The sequence below is a fragment of the Galeopterus variegatus genome, unplaced genomic scaffold (genome assembly GCF_000696425.1).
Source record: "Galeopterus variegatus unplaced genomic scaffold, G_variegatus-3.0.2 Scaffold4781, whole genome shotgun sequence".
NCBI classification, from domain to species: domain Eukaryota; kingdom Metazoa; phylum Chordata; class Mammalia; order Dermoptera; family Cynocephalidae; genus Galeopterus; species Galeopterus variegatus.
This window is the reverse complement of record NW_007730892.1, coordinates 65,606-71,411: the sequence shown is the minus strand read 5'-3', so window position 1 is coordinate 71,411 and position 5,806 is coordinate 65,606.

Sequence of the window (5,806 nt, the reverse complement as noted above, 5' to 3'; positions counted from 1 at the left end):
CTTTGGCTCAACAGGTTTCTCTGCTCCAGCACTCACAAGGTTGAAATCAAGTTACAGGCTGGCTGGGCTCTCAGCTGGAGGTTCTGGCAAGAATCTGCTGCATAGCTCTTTCAGGTTATTGGCAGAAAGAAACCAGGTCCTTGTGATTGGAGGACTGAGGTCCTGGTTTCCTTACTGACTGTCACCTGGGGGCATCCCTTAACTCCTAATGGCCTCTCTCTGGTCCTTGCACGAGGGTCCTTTCATCTCAGAACCAGCAATGGCTTGGCAAATCCTCCTCACACTTGGAATCTCTCCAACTTTTCCTTCTGCTGTATCTCTCAGATTCCAGCTAGAAAAAGTTCTTTGCTTTGAAGGGCTGGTATGGTTGGATTGGGCCCATGGGGAAAATCCAGGATAAAACTCCTTATTTTGATTCCTTTACCTAATCGCACCTGTGAAAGCCCTTTTGCCTTGTAAGGGAACATTCACAGGTTCAAGGGATTACAAGGTGCACATTTTTCCATTTTTCATGGGCCATTATTCTGCCTACCACAGGAGTGTATCATTCTTCCTTGATTCTTCCCTCCTGCTGCTTAGGAAGTGGGAGTTATGCTGGAGTGCCCTACGGGACTGGAGCCGGCAACAATTTATGCCCTACGGGACTGGAGCGGGCAACAATTTAGGCATAGTGGAATGGAAAGTCGAAGCAGTGTGGATCCCAGACAGCTCTGGAGGAACACTCCAGTCCTGGATTACTTACTTTCTGACTTCCACGTAAGAGAGAAATTAACTTCACTCTTAAGTCACTGCTATTTGGGGTCTTTATTAGTCACAGACAAACCTGTAACATTTAAGAAACACGAGGGTCCTTTCATCTCAGAACCAGCAATGGCTTGGCAACTCCTCCTCACACTTGGAATCTCTCCAACTTTTCCTTCTGCTGTATCTCTCAGATTCCAGCTNAGTGTATCATTCTTCCTTGATTCTTCCCTCCTGCTGCTTAGGAAGTGGGAGTTATGCTGGAGTGCCCTACGGGACTGGAGCCGGCAACAATTTAGGCATAGTGGAATGGAAAGTCGAAGCAGTGTGGATCCCAGACAGCTCTGGAGGGACACTCCAGTCCTGGATTACTTACTTTCTGACTTCCACGTAAGAGAGAAATTAACTTCCTCTTAAGTCACTGCTATTTGGGGTCTTTATTAGTCACAGACAAACCTGTAACATTTAAGAAATGACATACTGAGGAAGTCCTAGGGCAACCTCTTATTCTTGGGGGCCTCTTATCCCTAAACAAATTCCACTTTGTCAAGCCACATTTTATCTTCAGTCATCAGGCTAACCCAAAATTAGTTAAAACACGTATGCCGTGCTTTTCATGTAAAGGAGGTTGCGTGTGGGCATCAGTGCTGTTTGAAGTGGAACTGGTTTTTGTCTCTGTGTTTTACAGACCACTTTGTCAAGCCACATTTTATCTTCAGTCATCAGGCTAACCCAAAATTAGTTAAAACACATATGCCGTGCTTTTCATGTAAAGGAGGTTGCGTGTGGGCATCAGTGCTGTTTGAAGTGGAACTGGTTTTTGTCTCTGTGTTTTACAGAAGTGGTGGTTTATTTTTGCTCGTGCCTGGTCAGCACTGATGAGACTGTACTGTTGAGACTGTACTGTTGAGACGCTCTCTTGTGAAGAGCCAGGACAAGATCTAGCAGTCCCTATCAGAGGGAGGACCCGAGTACCCCAGGGTAAAGGGCACACATCCAGCTTGTGTTGCTGTTGTTGCCTCCCCTGAGGCTCACTGAGCAAAGTACTGTTTCTGATCTAGCAGGACAAGAAAGGCCTCAGCTTCTGGAGGAGCCACGTGTTTCTAAAGGGCTCCATTTACACAAGTACATACTCTTTACGTAAGTTTTTTCATTTAACCCTCACAACAGCTACATGGGATGGAATTATTCCCATTCATGGAGGAGTAGGCAGCCTCAAGGGGATTATTTGCCCCAGTTCAGAAAGGCAGTAAAATAGTGAACACAGAACTGGAACTAAGCCCTGCCCCGGGTGCTGGGAAACAGCGCTTTTAATTTCCAGAGATTTGCCCAGAGATCCTTCTGTCTCTCCTTCATTGGATTTGCGGACAGAGGTAGCACAAAAGATGGCTTGTGCTTTATCCAAGTCTGTTTCTGTCTCTGTGGAAAGGCCCAGTCTTCCACAGGAGAAATAATCTGCTCTACTGCGCTTCTGGTTTAGGAGCTTAGTCTTTCAACATTAAAGCAAAATAAACCGTGCTTTGATTTATTGCACCAAATCCAAGTATATAGTATTTTCTTTCTTTTAAAAAATTTCTTAGAGATTATTTTGTACATTTTATTGGGTTTATAGAACTACTGAAGTGGAAATAGTGCCATGTAATCTATCAATTTGAAATTGGCAACATTCCCATACATAGCTAAAAGTGTGGAAAGTCTGAAATTTTTAGAGCATGTATAAATGAGAGAAGAGATTTTTCAATATTTCATAGCTTTGGAAATCAGGCTAATGGTGAATTCAGGTAGAGAATAGATAGATTTTATTCAAGTGATATAGATTACTCACAGCAAAAAAAAATTGTTACACTTTTTACATGAGTAATTATCACTAGAAGCAAGAGTTCAGTCATTCCACATTACAGACAAGAATCTCAAATATGATGATGATGTGTTATATATGTATAAGGTGTCCATATGCTTTGTGTTTAGGGAAACACTCCAAGCAATGCAACTTGAAGTTGAATGATAAAATATCACTTAAAGTTAGATGTATCTAAACTTTCAAGAGCCATGACATCTCATCTACAGAGAAAATAATTTTAATGAAAAAACAGGAATAGAATTTTATCATGCCCATTCTATCTTATAGATATATAAATATATCATCCTTTAATATGGTTACCTGGCATTGGCAGGCTACCACTCGGTAGCCCAAAAGACCAATATCAGCTAGTCACTTTCACTGTTAAAGCAGCTATTTGTAGCTGCTATTTGCAGAGCTTGACCTCCTCTTTCTACCCAGAGTTTCCTGCTGATCTCTATCCACTGCTCAAACTGTCCACAGGTAGCAATTTCCTGAAAGCTGGCTGCCAGTGAGAGGCTGCATCATTCCTAGTTCCTTTGCAGGGAGGCCTTTCTGCTTCCTGCCACCCTGCCTCAGTTTCCCATTAGGTTTATTGCTCCCACATCTGGTTTGTCAGAGCTGTGTTTGAGTAAATTTGATTCAATCTCAACCCAGAACTTCCCTCTTCTGATGCTTCCAACCACTCAATTCTCAGGACGTTTTGTAGGCAAAACTGTTAAAGACCTTAGTTGTTAACTTTTTTCTTAGAAAGATTAAAAAATTCCTATGGTAGTTCTTTAGCAATCTGTCAGCTTCTACCAAAGTTTCCACCTTGTGTCCCTCTAAAGACAGCTTTTCTTGCCTTCAAATGTGTGTCAACCCAAAAAGTTGAGTTACGGAGTGAACAGTTTTTATTACCAGCAATGTCATCAGACATTGGGAGATGGCGGTGCTGGGTGGGAAAAAAAAGTATATAGGGGGCTGGCCAGTTAGCTCAGTTGGTTAGAGCATGGTGCTTGTGCTGATAACACTGAGGGCTCCAGTGTTATCAACTGGCCAACCTCACCCACACACATACACACACATGCATGTATATACATGAAGGTGTCCCTGGCTCGAGACAGACCTGATCATTGTCACCATGGCAACCCACATAAGACATGCCCTAAGCATGAGCACACAAAAACACAGGCCACACAGGCATACCCAGACCCACAAAGATGGAGAGACTCACACTCAGACACAAACCACACCTACATAGACACAAACACACACGGGGGGAGGGGGGACAAGACGGGGATGGAAATATAAGAACAGGTAGATGTCACTAATTTGAAAGCACAGTGCAAATTTAAATTTAATTCAAAATTAAGTGCAATGAACTGAATTAGTTGAAGGAGAGGATGTGGAAAGGGTGACAACTCTAGACTAAGGGAGATAAAATTAATTTGGAAAATCCAAGCAACTCTTCTTATTTAAAAGGAAACATTTGGGGAACCTGAGTGACTCTTATTTACTCTGGCAAATTCGCCGATAATCAATTCAATCTCCACGACTGTGGTGACCATCGGGGGAAGAGGCGATCTTTCTCTTTAAAACTATGAGGTTTCTAGCGGCGCCCAGCTCAGAGTAGGAGCCCAATAAATGCTACTGAATGCGTTCAGGCTCCAGTCCGGAAGCGAAGGATGGAAGTGAATTACAATTAATCCTTTTAGAAACAATAGGCAGGACCTGAAACCACCGCCAACTTTCAGATATTGTTATTGTATGGCATGGGTTTAACTTTTAGGGTGAGAACTTCGAGTACCTGTGTTAGCAAACCTACAGGAAGAAATAAGTACTGGAAGAAAAGGAAGCATCTTGTTGGTTTCCCATGCACTATTTTTGGCACGGAGACCCGGCACTGTGTGTCCCCAACATGGGAAGGGGACACAAGGGACTTGGGGACACTCACAAGGAGTCCCATAGCTCGGGCCCCCGACCGCATAGCGGCGTGCTCTTCCCAGTTCTCGACTCCTGTTTCCATTTTCAGTGGCTTACGCTTGAGGGATGTGTGGTGGGGAACCGGTGCCGGATTTTCCCAATCTCCGCCAGGGTTCGGGAGCTTGAGCAGGGCCAGGACCGTGCTTTGGCCGTGGGCGCGCTCGGGCTCGTCTCGGTGCACGATCAGCGTCCGAATCGCGCAAAGCGCCGGCGGCGCTGCACGAACGTACCTCCCCTCGGGGAAGATTCCTAGAAGAATGGAGGGGCTTGTGGCTGCAGCTCCGGAGCTCTCCGGAGAATGGGTGTTCGTGGAAGTGCAGGCGGGCGCGCTCTCGGACACGTCGATGCTGTGAGCAGGGCCTGGTGTCCGGGCGTGCGGGAGCGCACACGCCGAGCCAGCACGCACTTGTGCCAGCTGCGCACAGCGCCTGCGGGGCCCTGCTATTCCTCGCGCCGAGGGCCCCCTTCCCCCCAGAGCTTTCAGCGGCCACCTGCATCTGTTCATTTTATGAGAGCAGCGCGCCAAGCCTGAAGAGCACAGGGAGGCCGAGTCCCGCAGGGGGGCAGGCACGGAGTCACCCCTGCGGTTCTGGGACCTGGAAAGGATCGCTTCCTTTGCACAAGAAGTCTTTCTCGGGGCCCAGCTGGCTGTTTTCTTGGCCTCCAGGGACATCGCTTCCTTAAGTGGTCCCCTCCTCTCCACTGGGGAGAACCGGGCTCCTTGTACGGGCCCCGGCGTGGAGCTCCACGCGCGCCAGCCCCTCGGAGCCCACGATTCACGTCCAATTGGCAGAGGGTGACCTCTCAGAGTGCGAGGTACACACGTCGAGCCCCGCCGGGTTGCCCTGTGGGGCCTGATCTGTACCGCTGCGGCCGGGTCTCCGTCCCGACGGCAAGGGCACGTCGCCTCCTCCATCCCCACCCACCACGTGCACTGGCGACGACGAGCCAGGACCCATGCTAAGCTCTTCCGAGACATCAGCTCACTCCATGCTCATTACGAGAGCCCATTGTGCGGACGAGGAGACGCACAGGTAAGCGTGGTAATCAAGGCCGCGTGGAAACTGGGAGGGCCCGGGTTCAAGCGCAGGACGGCGGGACTCCCGCGGGACGCGCGCTCCGGCGGCCCCAGCGCTTTCAGCGAAGCTCTGTGACCCGGCCCGGCCTGGGCGGTCGGAGGGCGCGTGTGTGGCCTGAGTCAGCACCCGCGCCCGTGGCTGCCCGCGGACAAGGCCGGGCGGCCTGCGCCTCTTCCCCTGA